Genomic DNA, 26,557 nt, shown 5'->3' with positions numbered 1-26,557 from the left:
AAGCTGGGTTCAGCACCCTTAGGTGAAGGGGTCTTGCCAGCATTTCCAGGGGGTCCTGAACAGAAACAGTAAACACCCTCAGCTTCTGCTTTCATTTTTACGCCCTGGGTGTGTATAGTAATTTTAATAAGAAGGGGGGGATGAGAATATGTTTTGAGTGTATGTGGTGTTTTCCCTGGTACCTGCTCCCGCCCAAGGAGGTTGTAAATTCCAAAGTTCCAACACAAGAAGCCGCCGTCGGGTGGCAATGACCCACCACCTTGGATGCCACCCAATGTGCACATCAAGAGTGTTCTTGGCAAAGAGCAATTATAGCATAGTAGTAGTAAAAACAATGATCATTCTCATAATTTTCAACTAAATAGAACTCCTAATGACTAAAGCACTATCAGCTAATCAGATTTTTTTTGACATGCAAAAAAATGTTTTAAGTCGCTATTGCCTCTGATAAAATCCATATTACCTATGACATAAATTAATCTGGACTGGTATACGATTAGTTATACATCACTGTCTTATTGTCTTGAGTGTTCTAACCTTTCCTATTATGGAGTGAAGGGAGAAAAGAAGAAACCGGATTTACTGTATACTTTTCTCGTAAGAAACTCTACGTTCTGTATATGGTAAAAGATAATGCCAAAGAGTCTGCAGATTATCTGAAAAGAAAGTGAGTCTAATAAACAATGAAGGCTATTAGAGCCTTTTGGTTCAAATAAACCCTCGAGGAATAAACAGAACCCTAAAGGGAAATGGAAGGTAGCCAGCTGGCTCCCAGATGCTTTTACCAAATTGAGGGAGTGACGCAGAATCACTGATAAGCGAGTCCTTCAGCGGGCAATTGCCGATGAGAAACTGTTACGGAAGAGGAACTGATAGTGATTTAGAGGCACAGTGCTTTAGGGAAAGATGCACAGAACCAGGAGAAAGAAAGCTAAAATTGGAACAGGGTGGGGGAAGATAAAGGGCAAAAAACACACCCATTACGGTTCCTTTTCAAACCTCTTCAAGTGAAAAACTCAGAGGACTATTATGTTTGCAAGATCTATTCACTCAAGAATACGAGAATCAATATGTCCTTCCCTGAAAGAGGTGATGTGTTAAACCTCGGCCCTACACATTTTAACTAGCAGGTGGAGGTGGACTAGGCCAGGTCTCCTGTTATGTGATTTTAAGCCCCATGATGTTTTCCTGCACGGCACTGAATAGAGTTCTCGTTTGAAATTTACTTATGTGGTTATTTGACAAAGGTCACTCTCCCCCACTGAACTACAAGTTCTCCAATGGCAAAGATTTTGTCTTCTTTTTTGCTAGCCATTGATTCCTAGTGTCCAGCGCATTGCCTGACGCATAGGAGACACTCGTTTATTACCTAAATGAATAAATGAAGGTGGCTTAATTATCCTTCTCCTTGTTTTCCTTCTCGTCATCTCCCTTCCCTGCTCAGTATCTCCTGGCTTTCCTCCATTTCATTTCATTTTCAGATCGAAACCACACTTCACCTCAATGCTTCCACACGTTGGGTTCTTTGGGTCAGTCAGCCCTGCATAAAACTGGGGCAGCCTCCTTTGACTCCAAACTCACCCCTGAAACAAAGATTGGGAACCTCAGGGATCCCTCAGCCAGCCAGGCCTGGGAAAGGTGGGGTAGTGTGGTGGTTTAAAGTAGCCCTGGGAGCAGACTGGTCTGATTTGAACTGTACTTGGGTAACTTACCGAATGTGTAATCCTATGTGAGTTGCTTCACCTTTCCGAGTTCTGGTCTCCTCAGCTGTAAAATGAGGCTAATAATGAAACCAACCACGTCAAAGGGTTATTATAGTGATTAAATGACTTACTGTAAGTAAAGCACTAATGACCGTCCGATAGGCGGAGGGCACTATAAAGCAGTAGCTCTTATTATCCCGATGACCTCGAAACCTACATGTGGACTTGGCTACACATTTCTGAAACAGGTCCACAATTTTCACCCCAAAAGTGGACGAAGTGACTCAGCTTTCAACCTCTGTTCCCTGCTGCCTGTCCCTGCTCGTGGGCAGTCTCCTCCCCCAGCTATCAAGGCTGCAGGCATGTCTGCTCAGGGCTACGGATACAGAGTGGTGGGTGTAGGGGTGTGGTAGAAGGGGGGAGAAACCCAGTCAAAATCAGAGCTCAATGGCCAGCTCTTATTCCAGGGCAGAGATTCTTTGTCTCCATTCTTGGCCTTCAGGCAACTGTGGCCTAAGGCATTCACTCCCTTGAATCTCCAAGGCAGCATCTGTGCCTAGAAACACAGCATCATCTCAGGGCTCTCCTCTCTTAACAGCCGCCTTTCCCAAACACGGACAGGACTCAAGTGCTTGAATCTCGGCGTCACTGGAAAAAGGAATGCTTTGTCCCTTTCCTGCAAGCATGCAGATCTTTCTCTCCAAATCTGATGAGAGATGAGGTGCCTGCGACATGCAGCTCAGGAAAGCAGAAATACTTGGAGCCTAGGCAGGGAGAAGAGGTAAGAAGCTGCCTGGAGCAGCTCAGAGGCCAGGGTCACTGCACCCAGCAGCCACTGCTTGGAAGAGGGCCTTTCTGCGAGAAACGGGAAAGAGTGGGTGCACTGTCAACATTTCTGCATTTTGTCTCCAGACAACCAGAGAAATCGGGATGACAGGCAGAATCCCCTGCTGAGGGCAAGCAGCTCTTTGCAACCCAGATTAGCGGTTTGGGAGCAGGGAACAAGATGGAGGAGCCGTGCTAGTTGCACTTCTATTTGTCCAGGATGCAAGAAGTAGGAAAGAGGCAGAAGCCCAGCACGTCTGCAAGTGGTGGCCCCTGAGGCTTGAAACTGGGCAGACGGTGGGGACCAGCAGCGGACACAAAGCTGCACTGCCGCTTTCTGGGTGAAGGAGGGTCTGTGACTGCAGAGATGGAAACCGATCTGTCGTGGGGGCCCCAGGGGGAGCATAGAAACCAGAAACTGGAAACGCAGGGAGAGAGGAATGAGGCTGAGACAGCCGCTGTGCGCAGTTGCGTGCAGAACTGCAAACCCATCGGAGTTTTGCATGTGAGGCCATGCTTGGAGGCCACAGCTGCTGAGGTTGCTATGCCCGGGAAGCTGGGGACGTGCCGCTGGGTGTCCAGGCTCTGGGTCCCCAGAGCGGGCAAGTCCTGAGGATCGTTCTGGTGTACAGGGTGTGGCATCGAGCTTTTTACACACTTGCAGGACCTCCTTCTTCACAACTGAGCCACAAGGCAGGGACTGCTTGCTGAAGGCTGACCCATAATTTCCCTGTCTGGGGGAAATGAGGGACAGGAGAGAGATTGTCCTCACCTTCCTCTCCGCCAGGTTTCTCGTCTCTGGGCCCCTATCACAGCACTTCTATCATCTTCCCCCTTTGAAATGAGCCTGATGTTTAATTTCTTATGGATTTTGATCTTTTTAAAACGTTCATATAGAAAAATCTTTTTCACAGACAGAGTATCTAATGAAGGATGCAGGAGATCTAATTGAAAACATCTTCTTAATAGTTATACCTCTTCAAAGGAAGGAAAAAATACTTGAAACACTGGAAATTTTAGTATTGATTTTTTTTTTCCCAAAGCTGCAAAATAATTAGCACTCCAAAGCAAAAAATCTTGGGGAGGGACCCTTACCCTTTATTTAAATAGAAAAATTAGAAGAGAAGCTTTGATTTTCATGGGACCCCTGGTTGCTATTAACACTACCAGAATACTCCTGTTAATACTCCAATGCCACTTGCTGTCAATAGTCAAGGGCACTGTTAGTACTGTTATTAAGGTTATTATTAATCATTATGCAACTACTCTAGAATGACACTTATTTATTTCAGCAACCATGTACATTTAGGGCTTCTAGTTTTTCCTGGCCAAACACTCTTATTTTAATAATGCATTACACTGACATGGCATTTTCCAGTTTTTAAAAATGCTTTTAGAATCATTATCTTACATTCACTTCTCAAAATGAACTGCTGAAGCAGACACAGCAAGCATTATCGTTTTTGGTTTTGTTTTTAACTAGCTTATTTCATGAAAAATAATACTCATGCACATGGCAACAAATTCAAGGGCATATAATGAAAATTCAGTCTCTCTTAACTGGCTCTGCCCCCACGTCTCCTGAGATCCAACTGCTGTGAGGGTTCCATATGTCCTTAGAGAAATCGTTGTGCACACACTAGCACAAGTCTGTCTACATGAACCCTTTAAAAATGAACTCACACGTACCACAGCAGGCTCTTCCCTGCTCTGTGCCTTGCGTTTTTCAATTGCAGATCTTCAAAAGAACTTACAGAGTTCGACCTCGTTCTTTGTTTGACAGTCTATGTAACGGGTCCCCTAGTGATGGGTATTTAGATTATATCCAGATTTTTCTGTTATAAACAATGATGTAATGAACGATATTAGCAAAAAAATGATAAAGTGCTCTCTGGTGTTTTCAGGTATTTGAGGTCAGTTAATCCTCACAACTGTTCTATGACTATCATTGCTCCACTTTACCGATGAGAAAATCGGCAGAGAGACGTTAGGTAATTTGCCCAAAGTCATACACCTAGGAAGTGGTAGAGCACAGATTTGAATCCAGGCCGTCTGGCTCGGGAACCCAAGCTCTTGACCAAGCATACCGTACTGCCTCTCTGTGTTTTCTGTGTATGATTAGATCTGAGAAGCCAGGAAACACAGCTGGGCAAGTCGACCCAAGGGTTTGTGCTCTCTGTTGCACAGGCAGCTGGTGGCGGAGGGGGACTGGACGTGAGCCTCCCAATTCCCACCCCCTTGTTCATTCCCTTACCCTCGGCGACATACCAGTGCCTTCAGAATGTTGTCTCTTTGAATTCCTGAGAAGTACTAAAGACTTTAGATGTGAATGGAGAGTCTGCACGAAGCAGCCGTTTAGGAGTCTTTCATAGATGTGGGCGAGGGGTGAGTTGACTTCTCCGGGTTTGAACACGCAGCTCCCACACTCGCAGATTCTGCAGCTCAAATGTTGCCACAGAAGAGCATTCATGTAAAAATGTACCTTCTGAGCTGCGAGTTTAGAGGAAAACTACACCAAATTTTATTCCATGTTACCGCTCATTTTTGTCTATAAACTGCAAAGAAAAACTTATTAAATCATGAAAGTTTAGACAAAAGAAAGTATGTCCAATTTAATCCTACATGAAAACTCATTTACCACAGAGAAAGCGGCATGGAAGCCACATTCTCCCCCCGACTTGCGAGTCACAGCTGCGTTCTAAATCTGAAACCGTCTTCCAAAGTGCGGGGCAGCACTTGAGAATTGTAAGCAAAACTATTTTCAAGCACCTCGTGCATTTAAATAGTTCAAGAATCTCCCTCAGATCCTCACACCCTCCCTGGTCCCGGCCCCACCTGATTACAAATGCCTTAGAGTAAAAGGCTGGAAGCCTCCTTAGAAACCATGTAGTCTAGTTTTTCACCATCATTAGGCCTCACATCGCCCAGTGCTTTACTATCTTCCAATTGCTTTGCCAATTCTAAGCTCCGGGAAATGCCCCCCCCCCAACCTCAAGAGGTGGATGGTGGTAACATTTTACTGAGAATGAAAGGTGGAGAAGGAACACGATTGGGCAGGAAAATCAGAGTGTGATTTTGTGCTCATAAAACCTGAGATGTCTGTGTGACATAAGTGAAAACCATCAAGTACATATTTGGATATGTGAGGCAGGAGCTCAAGGGAGCTGAGGGCCACAACTGCAGACTCGGGGGTCAACTATTTATATATGGTGTTTAAACCAAAGAACTGGATGAGTTCACCCGGAGAGACTGGGTAGTTAGAGAAGAGAAGAAGGTGTGTGATGGAACCCTGAGGAACTCTAACATTCGGAATTTAGGTAGGGAAAGAAGAGGCAGCAAATGAAATTAAAAAGGAGCCGCCAGAGATAGAGGAAGCTTATGACACCACACAATCCAAGAAGTGAGAGCGTTTCAAGAAGGAAGGGAGGGTCAGCTGTTTTGAATGATGCTCAGTGGTGGGGTAATTTAAGGACATAGAACTGTCATCATCTCTCACATCCTCAGACCAGGGGTCCCAAGTTCAACAAAGCTACTCCTAAGAGCAAGCAGGTGACTGACTCGAGGCAACAACTACATACTTTGTCTGGTTTAGGGGACGTCTTATGTAGCTGTCCTTAGATCTGTGTGATTCCATTGACTGAGTCTCTCTCTTCCTACCTCTCTAAATTTATGTTCCCTTTCTTGTTGACTGTAGTTCTGGCTCCAGTCCAAGTCCTTGAGCTCTTCTAGCCTCAAGGAAGCTATCTATTGTATGAGTTTCCAAGGGAATGTACTAATGCTTTAGGTCTGCCATAACAAATTCCACAGACTGGGTGACTTAGAAATTTCAGTCACCACTCTGGAAATTAGACATCCCAAGTCAAGGTGTCAGCAGGCCGGTTTCATTCTGGGGCCTCTCTCCTTGGCTTATAGATGGCCGTCTTCTCCCTGTGTCCTCACATGGGCTTCCTCTGTGCACAAATCTATGTCCTAATTGCTTTTTATAAGGACACCAGTCACACCGGACTAAGGACCACCCTAATGACCTCATTCAACCGTAATTACGTCTTTCAAGGCCCTATTTCCAAATACAGCCAAATTCTGAGGTACTAGGCATTCTGACTTCAACATATGAATTTTGGGAAGATACAATTTGGCCCATAACAGGTATATTATTTTTTTCACAGATACCAGCCATGATTTAAGAATCTTACTGCCGTAGGTCCACCCTTCCTTCGTGTCCAGGTCACAGATCTATACAATTACTCAAGTTCTAAGTTCTGCCTCTTTTTTTTTTTAAAGATTTTATTTATTTATTCTACAGAGATAGACACAGCCAGCGAGAGAGGGAACACAAGGGGGGAGTGGGAGAGGAAGAAGCAGGCTCATAGCGGAGGAGCCTGATGTGGGGCTCGATCCCATAACGCCGGGATCACGCCCTGGGCCGAAGGCAGACACTTAACCGCTGTGCCACCCAGGCACCCCCTAAGTTCTGCCTCTTAAGTTTCTGTCATTTACTCGTTGCTTTCCTCTCTCGTGCAAAGTTTGAGCTTTCCTTGGTTCATCATTGAGACTTTGCTACAATCACTTGAGAGTAAACTTGTTCCACTGTTGACCTGCTGCACAACAATTCATCAGGAATACACAGACTGGCCCCAGGAAAGTCCAAATGATTGACAGCATTAATGAATTACCCGTTTCCTGTTTGCTCTCTCTCCTTCTAAAGTGTTCTACATATTGGTGCTGTAGTAACCTTCCTATTAGAACAGATATCTTATATTTTCCCTACCCAAAAGCCACTGATGACTCATCATGGTCAACAAAAATCCAGCCTCAATTTCAAATTCAAGGTCTTTGGCAAGCTGATCCCTACTCTGCACACACCCCAGTTCTATTTACTGTTTTATAAGAACATGTCCTATGCCTTCCAAACCCTGGTTATTGACGCAAACCAGAATAGCCTGCCTGCAGTGATGTCCTTTTTGTTTCCCCATCCTGTGTCTTTGTCTCAATGTCCAACCCATTCTCCAAGCCTCAGCTCATCTACAAAAAATATTTCCAGATTTCCCCTCTGCTTGGGTCATAATTAATCTCTCCTCTCCTCTTTTTTTTATATTTTGAATCTAATTATAGGATTCATTGCTGTTTGCTTTATATTAGGGGTGTGTGTGTGTGTGTGTGTGTGTGTGTGTTCCCCACTAGATCATAAGCTCCTAGATGGTCAGGTCCCACAGCACCTAGGATGTAGTTTGTGCTCAGTAAATGTACTAAACTGAGAACCTTTGTGTTAGAAGTTCCAGCCTGGCTTCTATTCCAGTTTTGGCTACTTATAACCTTGAGCAGGTCCCTTAACTTCTGTTGGCCTTCTTTGCTTCATCTCTAAAATAAGATTAATCATATCAGGGATGCTGTGAAAATTAATTATTTATCATTTTGAAAGTGCCTTGAGATCTTTAGAGATTGGCATTTCTATTTTTGTGGCATCTTTCTCACTAGAGCTTGCAGTTCTTTTAAAAGCAACATGCAAAGGAGGGGCATGGACTGTTCAAAGAACAGTTTTTTCAGAACTGGAAATAATTATATCCTATATTTCAGACAAGGTCATCTTTTACCCTTAATAGCAAATGATGGAGTCTCGAAGAAACCTGCTTTTCCTACCAGTGAGTTTAAAGTGATTACAGTGTTTATGTTGAATTAGAGAAAGATGAGTAAGGATTCTATCATGCAGAGAACAGAGATTTCCCTGAGGGAAGAAATAAATGAAAAAAACATTTTAAACATACCAAATGTAAATGACCTTTACAGAAAGAAACCTGCTGTTTATATGTCCTGGTCAAGGCTAGTAGTAGAAATACTTACTTGAGTAATTTGTTCATTTCGGGAGACTCAAGACATACCCAAAGTCAAGGGCAAAGGGAACAAAGTCATTGATATTATAACAACTCATGTTTTATACAAATTAACTCACTCAATCTTCCCAATACTCCCATAAGATACTCAGGGCAGGTCTTACTAAACCTGTTTTAGGGTTGAACGAATTACAAGCCAGTATAGTTATGCAACTTATCCAAGGCCACCCCATAAATAGTGAAGCCAGGACTCAACCTGATCTCTTGACCCAAGTCCAGGACTCCTCTGCCTCACCTCACTCCATCTCAGCCCTCGTGTTCGGGGCACTGCACACAAGACACGGGGCTGCCTGAGAAGGCTAAGATGGGGGCAAGGAGGGTGGGAAGACAGAGAACTTCCCAAGGCAGCTTCAAGCCTCTCTTCCCCACCAGGTCCCTTGGCCGCTCTGTGTAGGGATCCACCTTTTCCCAAATGCCAATGCTCTTGGTGCCGAGGTGAGCTTTATTTCCCTTTATTTACCTCCCCATTCACCTCAGGCAGGGCTCCCCTCCCCTCCCAGGCTTCCACCGGTTGGCTGCTGTGTGGCAGTAACTTGAAAGTACCGACAGCGAAAGGGTTCATGGTGTCAGGCCCCAACACACCCAGTGCATGAAAAGTAATATGTGGGGGATATAGAGTGTGCACCCCCAGCACCTTCCCCTGTGGTTCTCTGAAGAGAGGACTCGGCACCCAGAGATTGCAGCTCCTACAGTCTGAGGGCAGATCTTCGAGAAATATCCACGGTCCAGACACAAGCCTCCTGACTTCATATCCCTTCTGTCCAACCTCTTGCTCTGAAAGTAAAAGTGAGTGAGGCCATAGAGGAAGGAGTTCAGGAGCCCTTTCCATCTTGAAGGAAATGCAGTCTTTTGCCACGATTGGTTCTCTGTCTTGTCCTCCAACAGCACTTTTCCAGCTCTTGCTGTATTCCTCACCTTGGGCCGTGGGTTATGGTTCTCTGTGGACGTGTCTTATCTCCCCAAATGGAGCATAAGCTTATTGAGAGCAGCAAAAATGTTTACTATGGTGGTAGTGATAATGGCAAGCACTATTTACTGAATGCAGAGTGAGTGGTAGGTGTGGTGCTAAACACTTTACACATCAGGTGTCATGAATCTTTGCAACAGCCTTATGAGACAGGTGTCATTATTTTCATCCAGATTTTAGAGCTGAGGAGATAGAGAAATGGAGAAATTATTTGCCCTAGATATCACATCTAATAATCATCAAAGCCAGGACCACGAGTGAGGTCTATCATTATCCTTCTGTGTAACCCCTGAATGACGAGTAGACCTAGTAAAAGGGCACTTAATAGGATGCCAAAAATATTTACTTGATTTTAGAAAACTGCTGTGTGGTTTAATTTGGAAGGCACAAAATAATAGGTAACATTTTCACTGCCAGGACCTGTACGCAATCTCTCCCCCCTTCGCCTTCTTTCTCTCTTGTAAAGCAAAACATCTTTCTTTACTATTCTTTCCATTTATTCATTGAAGAAACTGGGTCACTGCACTCCTCTTGCAGGGTTTCCTCTCCACTGGATTTTGTCAATTGTATTATATAATCCTCAAAACAATCATATGATTAATCTTATGAGGTAGGTACTGCTATTATTGACCATTTGCAAGTGAGAAAGCATGGCTCTGTGTGATGGAAATTTTGCTTAAGGTGATGTAAGAAGTGGTAAGTGAGGACACAAACCTGGGTCTCACTGACTGCAAGTCCTATGCCCCTGCCCCCAGGTCAAACAGCCTCTCCTATGGGTTTAGCCAGTGAGCACCCACCAAATGGGTATCAATCTCTCTGCTGTAATGCATTTTACCACTTACACTGAGAACCAAAACTTAAAATGTTAGAGCATGTTGAGGTTTTAATGTTCATTTGCAAATTTCATGAGGATCATAAGTAACATTCAATGTTTGATTAAATTTCCCCAAAATGATAAACTTAGAAATGTGTCCTTGATCAAAGACTTTATCGTGGGTAGTTAACTTAAATGGTTTTTTTTTTCTTTACAAAGTTCTTTAACTCATAAGTTGAAAAGGTAAAATATATAAGTTCCAAAAGGATTTGGATTAAAACAATAGATCCACAGTGGCTGAGGAAAGGAATTGAAGGATATTTGTGATAAATAGCCCGTCTTTAAAAACTGTAAGTAAAAGTAATCGGGGCGCCTGGGTGGCGCAGTCGTTAGGCGTCTGCCTTTGGCTCAGGGTGTGATCCTGGCATTCTGGGATCGAGTCCCACATCGGGCTCCTCCGCTGGGAGCCTGCTTCTTCCTCTCCCACTCCCCCTGCTTGTGTTCCCTCTCTCGCTGGCTGTCTCTCGGTCACATAAATAAATAAAAATTAAAAAAAAAAAAGTAATAAATACTTTTTTAACATTTGGGGACAAATTTAAAGTACAAAGAAAATAAAAGCCACCCACAAAGGTCTTGCTCTCAAATCCCTCACCTTTTGAGGTTGATGGGAAAAGCAGCCAGTCTCCTCCACGTTATGTGACTGCAGAGGTGAAGTTTGGCTTGCAAGTAGCAAGAGTCTGATTCCCACTGTGGAATCTCTGGAGAAGTTTCCAGAAGGGATAGATCATATGTTCACAGGCCCTTGAGAAGGGAGACATTTGAGATAAGAAATAAAGTACCTAGTTCTAATGGGGTAAGAGTCATTAAAACCTGGAATTAAGAACTGAGAAAGACACAGATCATAAAATACAGATATTCGTGCTTGTAAGAATGAAATGGGGAAAAAAATGAAGAGCAGAAGACAAGGGATGTAGGTTTACAGTTTAGGTGAGTTCTAGAGATTTTGATACGAAAATACTTACATTTTTAAAGAAGGAGATTTTGACCCTTGTAGGAGGAGGTCAGGTCACAGGATTAAATGGAACCTAAGACACAGAGCCACGGAGGATTTCCAAAGAGACAAAAGACCTCACCTTTCCCAAAGATGCCAAGCCAGAGGTTACCAATGCCACAGGCAAGACTGCCGTCCAGCCACTCCCTGAGCCTGCCATTGCAGACCCGTCCTGACCTTCCCCCCACCTCCCAGGCCTTCACTCTTGTCTCACTCACATTACAGTGTACCCGGGCTGTTCCAGGTAGGTTTCCACTGCGATTGATAGTAGATCTGAGTTTAGAACCTTGCTCCTCGACGTGTGGTCCCTGGACCAGCAGCGCCAACATCATCTGGAGGCTTGTTAGGAATGCAGAATCTCAGGTCCCACCCCAGACCTTCTGAATCAGAACTGGCATTTTAATAAGATCCTTTGCTATGTAATTAGCTTCTCTCAGTGGTGATTCCTGACCTGAGGCCCTGGCAGTCTTTGGAAAACATCATCCAATTTCTTCAATCCAGACCTCAGGTCCCCACTTTCCCCAGTGTCATGTGACCCAGCCTGGACGCATTCACCAAACCATTTTACAGGACGCTCCTCCTGGGGAAAAAGCAACAAACAAAACAGACAACATCCCTTACCCTCACAGAGGTTACATTCTGGAGGACCGATAAAAAACAAAAAAGCTAAAAAATGAAAAACAAACAACAAACAAACAAACCCTAGTTTTCTGCAAGGTCACCTCTACTCAGGCACCAAGGTCAGGGCTGGGGTGCTCTGTGTAGAGATCTCCTGTCTCTGGCCCAACACACACCTCCACCCGCTCTCTGTTTACCAATGAAGGAGAAAGGCTTTGCTGACCGGCGTGCTGAGAGCTGGCATAAATGGTCAGGGTCGAGCAGTTCCCTGGGCAGATGGAAACAGTTTGACTTCGCCCTGCAACTGGCCCTTCTCCAAATGTGATTCCTTCTGGAGATAGTCACAGTTCTAAAGTTAACCACATGCACATCTGTAATATCACCTGTGATGCTTATTATGTTATTTAACGAGTGGGGCGTAACAGATCAGAGTTTTATCGAGAGACCTAATAAAGCAGGCCCACTGATTTTTTCCAGTCGTCAGACTGCTCCACAGGCTCCTTTGCTGGCCTCCTGTAGGTTATTTCCAAGCTCACAAGAGCCACGAGAGCAGCGGGCAGAGGCAGGCCCTCGTTTCTTAGGAGCCCAAGTGACAGCAGGCTCAGCTCCTGGCTGGTCTGATTTTAAAATTGAGGCTTAACCACAGTTCATTTTGGGGAAGTTTTATTATCATTATTTTTGTTCAGGCAAAACACTCAACCGTAAACTAACTTGAAGATTTTTCTATCGAGAGAGAAGAAAAGCAGACTACCAGCAAAATGAGGCCAAGCCGAGAGGGAAAGAAGGGGAGGGAACGTTTCTTTACCAGCACAAGGGACGTCTTAACTCAGAAGCCTGCTTCAGCCAGAATGAAAGAACAGTCTCTCTCTCCTTCATAACCCTGGCCCAATTTACTTTTAAAAATTCTGCAGCCTGGTATGTTTACAGAAATCCACTCAGGCATACATAGTTACATTTCTTTCTTCCAGAAAGATTTTGATTTTACGGTTTCAAAAAATATACCCATCATGTCAGGCCATGTCAGGCCTAAATGAAATAACTGTTTACATTCCTTTAGTTCTCCTAATCTTTACCCAATACACACATACTTTCTACATGTTTCTTATCATTGAATATGCACGATTTTGCTTTCCACATTTTTAATTGTGCGTTTCTACTGGCGATTTTTTCCCCAAGTCATCGAGTATGACTTGAGACCCTGTTCTCTAATTCTTGCACTTCAAAATGGAAATTTTTTATTTTAAAGTGATGAAGGTGTTGTAAAATCTGAGTTGCAGGAGCTGCTTCACGTAGAATATCTGCTTTATTTAGCCTCTGGGTTAAGAGATGCGGCCTAAGGTCCCGGAGTCATCGCCTCTCTGGTCATCTGATTCTGCCCTTTGCTCTATGTCCTTCATGCAGTATTTCTAAAAATGCCAATGTAAACTTTGTAGGAGAAAAATCTTTCCTAATAGATTTCAAACAGAGAAAATTGAAACTCTGAGCCTAGTGATACAGAAGAATCAGCTTGAACCAGAGAGAAAGACAGTGATGGTGTTGGTGACTCAGGGATGTGACAGTCCTGAGAATCCAAGACAATTTTTAGAAGCACATGGAAAAAACAAAGAGGTTCTCGGAGACAGCATCAAAGCCTTCTTTTGTCTAGAACGTATTAAAGTACCTCTATCAATTCAAAGCACTAACCTCTCTACATTGTTCTCTTTATAGATAAAATGTGAAGGGAAAGGACATTACTGAACAAGTTATTCTTCACTGCTGTCCAAGAAATTATATGACAGCTGATGCCCTAGGTCCCCCGGGACTTATGCACAATAGAAAAGAGTAAAGAGCAAAGTTTTACGTCTTATGCGACGTTCAGGGCAAGAAACTTAAGAGTTGTTTCGTATGGTAAATTAAAACTGCGTATTTAAAAAGGAGGGCAAAAAATAGCATAAAAGCCAGCCCCAAATTTACCAGAAAAGTATTAAATTAGGAAGTGGAAAACACTAATGCTATTGTATTATTGTCTACCGTACATAACAAGTTACCCCAAAACTTGGTGACTTAACAAACCATTTATGTCCATGGTTTTTGTGAGTCCAGGACCTGGGAGCAGCTTAGCGGGGTGGTCTGGCTCAGGGGTTTCCGTCTGAAGACTGGACTGGGCCTGGGGGATCCTCTTCCAGACTCACTCGTTAGACTCATGGCTGTTACCTGATTCCTCACTGGCAGTTCGCAGAGTCATCAAGTGGACCCCTCCATCAGGCTGCTGAGTGTCCTCACGATGGGGAACGTGGCTTCCTTCAGAGTAAATGATTTGAGAGAGAGAGCAAGAAGACAATTAGGATGCATTTCACCATCTAGACAAATGTCTTCACTTCCACCGTGTTCTATTCATTAGAAGACGGTCACTGAGTCCAGTCCGCACTTAAAGGGAGGGGAGTTTGCCTCTGCCTTTTAGGAGGAGGATGTCAAAAATTTGTGGATATATTTTTAAACCACAGTACAATAGGCTTTTAAAACCCTGAGGAGTTGGGGGTGTGGAGGGTTGAGGGAAGGGCACCATCTTCTAGAACAGCAGAGAAGCTAAACACACAAGAAAGCTCAGCCTCCGACCTCATTGCCACCCCCAGAACCTGCAGAAAGCCGTCAACAAAATCCTGAGAGTTCTCACCAATACTCCAATCTGGAGAGAAATCTATACAGATGAATGTATCTCTCTTTCATCTTCTGACTGAAGAATAATAGGAATGGATATGGAGAGAAAGGGATAAAATAGAGAAAAAAAGCAACATTACTGACTCTCTCTGGAAAGTATGAAAGGCTCCAGCGTTCCAGGCTGAATTGGGGAAACAACCCAAAACCCAAGGGTATCTACCAACACTGTTCAGGGTGCACTCACACCCCCTCAGCATTCACAATTACTGTGTTTGCTTTTCAGACTTCCAATTCCAAGCACCTACAACTCTCTGGGGATTTTTCTGACCAGCAAGGGCTCACTCAGCCTCCTGTAGGGCAGGCAGGAAGTACTGGGGAGTTTATGCCTCCTCCTAGCAAAGCTCAACCAGTGACTTGACAACAGGTGGGATAAACATCCAATTCCTGCACTCTTCATTACGCTAACTCTGACGTCTGTTCTGTACAGTCTACCAGAGTTCCCTGGTGGGCTCGCGCTCCCGTTGGCCACACGAGTGCCCTACTCCATAGCGTGCCCTGGCTGTGCGTCCTCCCACTACTGGCTTCCTTCCCTTTCCTTCGTCACTTTTCCACTCCCCTACCAGTGCTTCCTGGGATCATTTCCCAAATAAACCACTTCCACTCATTTCCTTGCCTTGCTTTGAGCTTCCGTGGAAACCCAGCCTACATACCACGAACCACTGAAAAGAGTAGATTATACACACCCACGTGAGGAGTACGGGCTCTAGCACAGAACCATTAACAAAATCCCGAAAGGGAGAATAGAGCCCAGGTAGTGTCGAAGAGAATATATTCATCATTGTCTGTAGTATGATTTCATTTTTATAAAAGTACTTTTCTCTTGCTCCCCATCCAGCCAACCAGCCAGCTACCATCCATCTCTTGTTCACTTATCTATAGACGTGCATAGAAATATGTCTAAAATCATGCTCTTCTAGTGTTAGGTCTAAAGATCTCTAGATGGTGCAACCTGAGGTGATTTAAACCTTTATACTTTCCTTTTCTACAGTGTACACATTCTTTATAATGTTCCATTTTTATAAAAACAATAATGATTTTTTTCTTTAAAAAAGCAAAGACTGCAGACAAATATGCCAAGAGGTGAACAAGAGTAGTTCATTCTATATACATTTTCTTTTATGCCTTTTTATGTTTGTAGTGAGAAACACTTTTCTCTTCCTCATCCCTATTCAATCAGTAATGGCTTTTCAACCTGAAAAGACGCAGTGTTGACAAAAGGCAGCAAAATAGGCAGTTTTATATATTACAAAGCAGGGAGGAGGATGCTTGAAACAGCGGTGAATTGGTAAGCTGGTAAAACCTTCCAGGAAGGTAAAATAACAGTATAAACCAGAGGCTTTAAAAATATCTATGCTTTTGATCCAGAAATTCTGCCTCTGCGTATTTAGCCTAAGGCAGTGTTCCCCAAAGCTTGGTCCCATCATCAGAATCAAATGGGCCCTTCCAAAGATGTCTGAACCAATATCTCGGATTCAGACTGAGATCTGGGAATTTGGCTATAACAAGATCTCCTGATAATTCTTATATACATTAAAGCTTAAGCCCCACTGGCCTAAGCAAATGAGATTCATTCATTAATGCTTCCTGAGTCCCTGCTAAGAATCAGGCTCTATTCTGTGCACTGGGGACACAGTTGTAAATCTGTAAATAACACAGAAAAAGTCCTTGTGCTCATGGAGCTTATTCTTTTTACTCAAAAATTTTATATCAATCTATTCATTATAGTATTTATGTTTAAAAAAATAGGAAGTAGAGGAAATTCTCAATGATATTTCAAAGAATGGCATGGGACACTATTCACCATGTGTTGTCAGAAGAAAATAGTTGTGATCCCTTTTTAAAAATATACATGTGCATTAATAAAAAGAGTAAAGGGAAATATATACACAAAAATGTTCATCTTTATGGGGCACCTGGCTGGCTCAGTTGGTAGAGCATGAAACTTCTTAATCTCAGGGTCGTGAGTTCAAGGCCCACATACCTACTTAAAAGTATATATACATTAATCTTTATTATCTCTGAAAAACGTGATTATGGGTTATTTTTATAATATGTTTATTTTTTCTTTATACTTTGTGGTAATTTCTAAATTTTTGGAATAAACATGAATTACTGACATAATTAGAAGAAAATATAATGTTTTAAAAATTTGATTATAACACCAAGGGAAATGAGAAATTTCCCTATGCTAGATCTATCTTTTAAAATATGTTCTGATTTAACAATATCAATACACAGTTACTCTCATTTATGAACTGAACCCTAGAACTTTTGATTCCATTTTGAGAGCTATTCATTTTCAATTTCGGTTTTAAGGAGATGAGCTTTCAAGTGTTTTGTATGTTTGGCTAACAGATGAACCCTAAGTACTTTCCAGCTCTAACAAATGGAGAGCTCAGGAAGATTCTTTTTTCTTAAATTTTAAGTCTTTGTTGCTTTTTCTAGATTTCAAATATAATGTGTAATTGTCATGTAAAAATACTAAAAGAAATATAGAACATAGAAAGAGAAAATTAGCCGTTCCCCCACCCCCAAGAAAACCACCTTAAAGGGTTGGATTGGGTTCTTTTGGGTTACATTTCCATGCATGAGATACCTGTGTCATACACACACACACATATGTGCATATATATATGTGTATACATATATGTAACTTTATTTGCTTTAATCTTTTACATGCTGTTTGGGATCTCAGTTTCCTTCTACCAGATATCATAGCTATCTTTCTGTGTCCTGTTATAGAGACTCACTTCATCTTTGAAATGGCTGTATAAATTACATTGGAAGGACATACGCTGATTTAGTTAAAGAATTCTTCACATTTAATCTTTCTTATATTTTATAACTGATTATTGCTGGTTATGTAAGAAACCTACTGATTTGGCATGCTTACGGTTACATCTGGTTTCCTTACTCCTACCTCTCATTAGACCTAATTGCTTTTCCTTTGATTCCCTTAACATTTCTAGGAAGGCAATCATATCATTTAGAGATCATGACACTTTTGTCTCTTCTCAATGCTTCTCGTCCTTTTTCCTCCTGTAGTCTTGTGCTTTGGCTGAGCTCTCCAGGAGAATGATAAATATCACTGAGCACGGCCAGCTATGTAATTTAGGTAAAAGTTGATCGTTTGGGTTCTGGAACGATTTAGAAAGCTAGTTATCTAGTTAACCTACATAGACCTGGCCAGAGCGGGCTTGTTCTCGAGCACCACCTTGCTTCCTCCCTAATCTGACGATGTACGTTAGGGGTAGAGAGTTCAAGGTGGACATTTTTCATTGCAGGCATCAGAGGCACAATGAGGAGGTGCTGGACCCACTGAGAGGTGGTACTGATTTGCAGCTTCCAGCCTCAGACAGAATTTTGTTCTAGTCCCCAATTTCCTATTTCTGCCACCTTTCTATCACAAGAGAAGGAAAAGAACTAGGAACCCTCCATTCTGCTGTTTCACACCTGTTTTTTCCCCAGGCAACTCTGCTCCCGGCTGGACAGTGGCCATTTCTGCCAAAGCACGTAGGAAAGAACTCCCTGGGCTAGCTAATGGCTCTACACGTCGTGGTGGGAAGGATAACCAAACCTGAAGACTTTGGTAGGATTCCTGGTGTTAGTAAGCTGATCTAGAAAGTTGCTTTCAACTGAGTCGGGGGGGTGGGTGGTGAATTTGAAAAAATTATTTCCACTTAACCTAAAAATCAGGTTAGAAAACGGGAATTATTATGGCTTCAGGGAGAAAAAAAGAAAGACTGTCTGAGGTCAGCAGAATGCTGTCAATATCCAAGTTGGAAAAGTTGGAAAGCTGTGCTGTTTTTACTTAGCCTCATCTTGTTCTCAGTAATTGCTTCCTTTCAACCATAAAGTTGTTTAGTGTAGGAGAGATATTCCAAGGCTTCTCTTTATATTCACTGCTGCAAGATCCCATTTTAGCATAATTACAGTCTTGGAGTTGCAGAGACAGGCTCACTCTATCTAGCGATGCAGCTGGCTTGCTCAGATGACAATAGGGTGCTCACCCACTTAGCTACGTCCAAGGCTGTGAGCCAGGGGAGGCCCTCGTGCTGAAATTTTGCCCTTGCTTTCTGTACTTCCTCCGTGGAAATGGAGAAATCGTTTAGAATATTAAAAAGCACAAAGTGTTTCTTTTATTCTTGTTCAGCTTTTAAAGGGACATGCGGAGATTCAACTGTGCATTTTAGTATCCCAAGTCAGAGATTATTCGTCTTTACATCTCTGACGGATATTGCCAGGCAAAAACAACAACAAAGAAAAACCAAATTTGCACTGCTTTTCTCTCCTTCTTGTCCATCTTCCTACATTTCTCTTTCCTCTTTGTGAGAAGACTGAAGAAAGCTTAAATTTGCCTGCCTCCTTTACCTGCAGGGTGACTCAGCTTGACTCCTTGCTATAGAAATTCTTTTCATGATTTGAAATGCTCAGTAACTGTTCACACTCAATCTTCAGTTACCTAGAGACTTCTGCTTATGTCTACACCAGTTTCCCTGAGTCTCAGCAAGACCAGGGCCCCACCTTTCTTCTCCCCAGCTCACCCGGATGTATTATCCACTGTCCCCAAGTTTTATTTATTCTTCCCTCACACAAGTTCTTACACCTGTCCCCTTTCTATTCCGCTAATCACAACCTTAGTTCCGATCTTTATATCTCTTTCCCAGATTATTACAAAAGGTTTCCTAAATGGTCCATCATTTCCTAAATGGTCCACCTACTTCTGGGCTTTTCCTATTCAAACTCTTTTAAAAGTTTCAGATCAACTTTCTTATAGCACCATTCAAAAGGAGTGAACAAGGGGCACCTGGGTGGCTCAGTCAGTTAAGCATCTGCCTTCAGCTCAGGTCATGATCTTGGGATCCTGGGATCCAAACTTGCATCAGGCTCCCTGCTCAGTGAGGAGTCTGCTTCTCCCTTCCCCCACCCCATGCTTGTGCTCTCTGTCTCAAGTAAATAAATAAAATCTTTTTTAAAAAGGGGTGGGGGGAATGAACAAAAAGACTTATAAACCATCCATTTTGTGTCAGGTGCCAAAACGGACATTAGAATACTTGGATGAAAGTTACTCTCATGACTGGACTTTCTACTCTGGTCAAACTGGTGTCTTTCTTGGATCAGGGACAAGTTCCATATATCAATACTCCTCAAAGGGGGGACATTTGAAATTTGGGGATTTTTTTTTTTAAGATTTATTGGGGGGGCAGAAGGAGAGAGTCTCAAGCGGACTCCCCGCTGAGCTTGGAGCCCAAGAGAGTGCTCGATCTCACGACCCTGAGATCATGACCTGAGCCGAAATCAAGAGTGGGGAGCTTTAACCAGCTGAGCCACCCAGGCGCCCCTGGAGATATTTCTGATTGTCCCAAGTGGGGTGGATAAGGGAGTTAGTAATCTAGTGTGGGCAGGCCGGGGGTGCTGCTTAGCACCCTACAGTGTACAGTACAGCTCTCCACAACAAAAATAGTACAGTGCAAAATGTCAGTGGTGCCAAGGGTGAGAAAAAATGCACACGTTAGTTGACTCATGAGTTGCCCCATCAGTTCAGTGACTCCCATCTACATGTAATCAGATCCTACCCATTCTCCAAAGCTTCTTCAGCTCTACCTCTCCTACTTGAATTCTTTTTTTTTTTTTCAGTCTGTAAACTTTACAATCAAAATTCCATTGAGATGTTGATATGGTGCATTCTATTTATAGAATAGTTTAAGGAGAAATGAAATGTTCTAATATTTAGTCCTCCCAACCAGAAACACATCATACCTCTCCATTATTTCAAGTCTTCTGTTTTAGTAAGATTTCATGGTTTTCTTCTCTTTTTTTAATTTTAATGTTTTTTTATTATATTATGTTAGTCTCCATACAGTACATCCCCGGTTTCCGATGTAAAGTTCGATGATTCATTAGTTGCGTGTAACACCCAGTGCACCATGCAATACGTGCCCTCCTTACTACCCATCACCAGTCCATCCCATTCCCCCACCACCCTCCCCTCTGAAGCCCTCAGTTTGTTTTTCAGAGTCCATAGTTGAATTCTTAATGCGCTTTTGGTCTGTACCACTCCCAGTGGGTGTATCAAGTGTCATTTTCCTTTGGAGAAAGTGCTCTGTGTCCCATGTGCCCTGTCTTGTCCAGGTATTGCTGAAAGTCACTGGGCCCATATTCTATTCCACTGTATTGTCCATAGCACCAAATACTGGGCCATCCATATGTTACCTAGTTAGTAAATACTTGTAACTCAAAAGATAAGCCCATTAGCAAAGAATTTGACAGTTGAAGAGGTCAGAGGAGATCTATTGCAGAGTTGGTAATGGGACAATTTAGTTGCAACAATCTCACTAAGAACAAAAATTTTATTATTAACAAAAATTTAACTGTTTTTAAGATGTTTTATTTGTAATTAATCTGTGCACCCAGCATCGCATACTCTGGAGTCTCACACTCCACCCAGCGAGCCAGCTAGGCACCCTCATTTTACCTGTTTTCAACTGTGCAGCTCAGTAATATTAAATACATTCATGTTGTTGAGCGACCCTCACCACCATCCATCGCCAGAACTCTTCATCTTGTAAGACTGAAACTCCATACCCAGTAAACAAGAACTCCCTATTTTCCCTTTGCCAAACCCTGGCAAGGACCATTCTATTTTTCTGTCTCTATAAATTTGACTATTCTAAGAACCTCATATAAGAAGAATCATACGATGTGATGACCTTTGTCACTGGATTATTTTACTTAGCATAATGTCTTCATGGTTCATCCATATTATAGCATGTATCATAATTTCATTCCTTTCTGAGGCTAAATAATATTCCATTGTATGTATGTACCACATTTTGTTTATACATTCATTGTCAATGGACATTTGGGTTGCTCCCACCTTTGGTTATTGTGAACAATGCCTCTATGAACATGGGTGTGTAAATGTGTGTTTGAATCCCTGCTTTTACTCCTTTTAGGTATGTACCCAGAAGTAGATTTGCTGGATCATTTGGTAATTCAATTTTCAATTTTTTTAAAAGATTTTATTTATTTATTTGAGAGAGAGCACAAGTGAGCAAAGGGGCAAAGGGAGAGGGAGAAACAGACTCCCTGCTGAGCAGGGAGCCCAATGCAGGGCTCAATCCCAGGACCTCAATATCATGTCTTGAGCCAAAGGCAGATGCTTAACTGACTGAGCTACCAAAGCACCCCTAATTTTCAATTTTTTTAAAGATTTTTATTTATTTATTTGAGAGAGAGACAGAGAGAAAGCACAAATGGAGAAAAGGCAGAGGAAGAGGCAGAAACAGACTCCTCACTGAGCAGAGGGCCCGATGCAAGGCTGGATCCTAGGACCCCGAGGTCATGACCTAAGCCAAAGGCAGACACTTAACTGACTGAGCCACCCAGGCACCCCTCAATTTTATGTTTTTTTAGAGATTGCCATACTGTCGACCACAGTGGCTGTACCATTTGACATTCCTACCAATAGTGCACAAGGATTCCAATTTCTCCACATCCTGGATAACATATTTTGTTTTCTGTTTTTTTATTTTTGTTTTAATAACAGGTATCCTAATGACTGTGAACTGGTATCCTATTGCGGTTTGAGTTGCCCTTCCCGAATGACTCATGATGTCGAACATCTTTGCATGTGCATATTGGCCATTTGTGTTTCTTCTTTGGAGAAATGTCTATTCAAGTTCTTTACCCATTTTTTTAATTGGGTTGTTTATTTTGTTGTTGTTGAGTTGTAGGAGTTCTTTTTTTTTTTTTTTTAAGATTTTATTTATTCATTCGACAGAGATAGAGACAGCCAGCCAGAGAGGGAACACAAGCAGGGGGAGTGGGAGAGGAAGAAGCAGGCTCCCAGCGGAGGAGCCTGATGTGGGACTCGATCCCAGAACACCGGGATCACGCCCTGAGCCGAAGGCAGACGCTTAACGACTGAGCCACCCAGGCGCCCCTGAGCTCCCTATTCTATTCCATTGGTTTATATGTCTGTCTTCATGCCAGTGCCACACTGTTTTGATTACCACGGTTTTGCAATAAGTTTTGAAATCAGAAAGTGTGAGACCTTTGATTTTGTTCTTCTTTTTCAAGATTCTTTGACTATCTGGGGTCCCTTGAGATTCCACATGATTTTAGCATGGATTTTTCTATATACGCACATAACGTTGGAATTTTGATAGAGGTTGCATTGAATTTATAGATCACCTTGGGTAGTACTGTCATCTTAACAATATTACATCTTTCCATCCATCAACACTGGATTTCTTTCCATTGATTTGTTTTTCTTTAACTTCTTTCAACAAGTTGTTACAGTTTTCAGTCTACAAGTCAATTAGATTCTTTTTTTAAAGAAGTTATTTTGCAAACAATATAATAACAGTATTGGAAATTTAAAAATAGAAGTTATTCATCTAAAATCTCACTTCCCACCAGATCATTTAGCCTCACTTTTCCCATGTCTTCTTCTAGTCTTATCTGAATGTATATATAATTTCAACATAATTGCAATTATCACATGAATCCAATTTTGAACCTTGGTTCTATACTTATTATTATATTCTACTCATTTTCATGTTGTCACATAGTCACTTGAACAGATGCTGAGGGTGCTGTACCAATGATTGATTCTATCAGGAGGAGGAAGTACATCCAGTGGCCTGAGCTTTGGGGTAGGAGTAGAAATGGAAATCCACTACATCAAAAACTAATGATGTCCTGTATGCTAACTAACATAACATAATAAAAAATTTTTTTAAAAAGAAATGGAAATCCTCTTTTTTTTCCTTGTAACTTTCACAAAGTAGTGGAAATAAATACTTACTAAGCAGAACGAAAACAAGGGTTTTAAAGATTGCTCTAGAGAACCTGTTTTGGTGCTTGAATGAGAATAGTCACAAGTCAAGAAAATATTTTGGCTGACTTTACTGGTGCCTCCTCTGAATTTTTTCTAACCCCAATTCTAACATGTAGCATTTAACATTTGGAATCCATCTTGAAATCCAAGAGTCCCAAAGCATCAAAAACATTTATTTGCTACCCTTATCATGGCAGATGATTGAAATATATACCCATCTGTAACCTGTAGTTACTCAGTTTTCAATAGCTGTGCAAGAATTCTATGAAACTGAATAAAATGAAATTAGGTTTTTATATGAAGAGCAATTTTAGTGATATTTGATTTTATCACCTTTCTTGGAATGAAAAATTAAGTTGATGATGTTAAGTGTTGAACTGGGAGGTATGAGTTGGTAAGGACAGGTTAGGGAAACGCTACCATGCCGTAGTTTATGATCAGAGTATGAACGTGCCCCTACGGTAAAAAGCAGTCTGTCTTCTAGAATTATCTCTCCTCAAGTAGTTAGGAGGAGACTATACGTACTTGACTATACCGATGAAAACCCACAGCTTCACCTTTTCTTTTACAAGTTTATGCCATTTCTTGGATGAATTTGAGGACCGATAAAATGAATCCAAGCATGGGTCTTGGATTCTTCCTTTCTCCTGTTGCCTTTTACCCTCCCCCCACTTTTTTTTTTTTCCTTAATTTCTAGTCAAAAGACATTATGGACAAAAAATCCTACTAGGTATCATCCTCATTCTTCTCCTCCTCCACCTCCCCCTCCTCTTCCTTCTTCTTCTCCTTCTTCTGAGATTCTTATGCCAGTTTTAAAGCTCTTTATATAAATGTCCTAATAAGTCACATTTTTCTACTGTGACCACTTTCTCCAGGTTGAGGAATCGAAACACTGGCAAAGCACTTACAGTACTCCTTTTAATTAACTTATAATGTTTGCTTTCCCACTCAGTTTAAAATGAAATTATTTTTAAACTGGAATCTATTTTTGCAGTCTTAGATTAAAACTTTTTTTAACTCCTCGAGACCAGCCCTGAAAGATCTGAGACCTTACTTAAGAGGTTAAAATAACAAATACCCCTGTGAGTAGCTGCTGGAGAACTGGTTAGTTTAACTCCTTAGGCCGGGAGCCCAAGGTGGGCGCTTCCATCTGTAGCACACACACCCTATTGCAGGTGTAGAACGCACACGTTTTAGCCGCTCACTTTCAACATACACCAGGGAAGGAGATACTCCATTAGGCAATGTCAGAGAAGATAAATGTGTCCAAATTACTTGCCAAAAATGCTTAGTGGGCATCAGAGAGATGGGTTCTGCTTTCCAAATTATTAAGCAGACTATTCAGAAGTACTGAAACATTCATTTTTCATTGCAGATTGTTGACTAGAAGCCAGAGACAACTGTCTTCCTGTGATGCCCCATAGTGACGCCCACAGGAACTTTCTCCCTTTGGTATTCAACCCGCTAAAAGGTGTGAAAGGATATGCATCATTTGTCAGCCCTGACACCTAGGATTTGACTGAAGAATTTTACGCACAGAAACCTATGGATCCTGGAAGGTCAGTTGTCTACTTTTAGATGAATTTGTTTCGGTAATATCAACGTGTCTGGTTTTCTCTGCACAAAAATGCTGAAATGAATGATCACAGTCTGCATATGTGTGGTATGCATACTTGTATCATCGCCTGTATATATACATCTTTCTGGAAGGCAGGGCCTGGATCTAAGCCATGATCTATTTAAAATGCAGCATTTGGGGGCGCCTGGGTGGCTCAGTCGTGAAGCGTCTGCCTTCGGCTCAGGGCGTGATACCGGCGTTCTGGGATCGAGCCCCACATCAGGCTCCTCCGCTATGAGCCTGCTTCTTCCTCTCCCACGCCCCCTGCTTGTGTTCCCTCTCTCGCTGGCTGTCTCTATCTCCGTCGAATATATAAATAAAATCTTTAGGAAAAAAATGCAGCATTTTGCTTTGATTCTATATGAGGTAGAATGCGACGTCAACCATCTCTCATGAACTGTTTTGAAAATGAGGTCCTAGGACTATCTGCATCAGAATTAGCTGGGTTTAAAACAATTCAGATTTCAGGGTCTCACCCCAGGTAGGGCCTGGGAACCTACCCTTTGGCAGACACCCCAGGAGATTCTGATGCAGATGATTCCATCAACTGCCACTGCCTGGGGAGCCAGCAGAGCAGCCCTCAAAGCCCTCCTCAGAAGAACCGAGCTCTCCTCCCCCTTGGTGTCCTTGGTGAAGGACAGAATTGAGCGTCTACACTGCTGCAGTACTTTACGCAGAAGTACACATAAAAGAGAATTAAGAGCAGGTAGTAGCATTATTTTGACCTCTATCAACTTAGTCATCTTCTTTTCTCATTCTGGTATTTCTCCAGTTTTTCTCCACAATGAAATGAAGGCTTGTGCTCCAGCTATAGACCTGTTACCCTCTTTTATTTTTCTCTAAAGAGCAGAGAACTATCCACCATAGCCACTATGTTTAGGGAATGATTCAATTATAATGTGATTATCCCTTTATTAGTAACTACTAGTGAGGGACTAGAACTCCAGCTAGCTTTTTCCTTCTGACCACTAGACACTTGGAAGAGAAAGAATATGATAGGAGATACAGGAGAATATAGGAGGGTTAGGAACATTCTCTGTTTGAAAATACATCTTAAGAAACTTGGATAAAAGAGGAGGAGTTCCTCTTCCATACTTTTCTTATTGCTTTGGAATTCTCTACCTTCTCATCAATTTATTGATGAGAAAATGTTAAGTGTTGCTTTTTTTTTTTAAGATTTTATTTATTTATTTGACAGAGAGAGAGACGGCGAGAGACGGAACACAAGCAGGGGGAGTGGGAGAGGGAGAAACAGACTCCCTGCTGAGCAGGGAGCCCAATGCGAGGCTCAATCCCAGGACCCTGGGATCATGACCTGAGCCGAAGGCAGATGCTTAACGACTGAGCCACCCAGGCGCCCCTAAGTGTTGCTTCTGTTTGCTATCACCCAGGTACCTTTCCTCTCCACTAAAGGGCCTCCAGCTAAAATTTTCTCCTCCTTCCTATACACCAGAATTTGTTCTCCTGTAAAGCTTTGCCTCTTCGTGTATCAATATAAATGCAGAAATCATATATAAAATATTATCAAACA

General features: G+C 42.3%; 1 protein-coding gene across 2 annotated transcripts in view; it reads left to right on the top strand.

The window, feature by feature from the left end:
- Positions 1–26,557, top strand: part of APC (APC regulator of Wnt signaling pathway) — a 300,467-nt gene that overhangs the window by 108,883 nt on the left and 165,027 nt on the right. Inside the window, exon 2 of one of the 2 annotated variants that reach the window (XM_045777275.2) lies at positions 24,784–24,967. The exons of the other annotated variant lie outside the window; for it this stretch is intronic. The gene's annotated coding sequence lies outside the window, so the exon portion shown is untranslated. The remainder of the gene's footprint in view (positions 1–24,783; positions 24,968–26,557) is intronic. 2 annotated transcript variants of the gene reach the window in all.

Source organism: Ursus americanus, chromosome 5 (assembly GCF_024610735.1).
Source record: "Ursus americanus isolate L20-20 chromosome 5, mUrsAme1.1.p, whole genome shotgun sequence".
In the NCBI taxonomy this organism is placed as follows: Eukaryota; Metazoa; Chordata; class Mammalia; order Carnivora; family Ursidae; genus Ursus; species Ursus americanus.
Note: the sequence above shows the minus strand (reverse complement) of the source record. Positions and strands in the feature narration are given on the sequence as shown.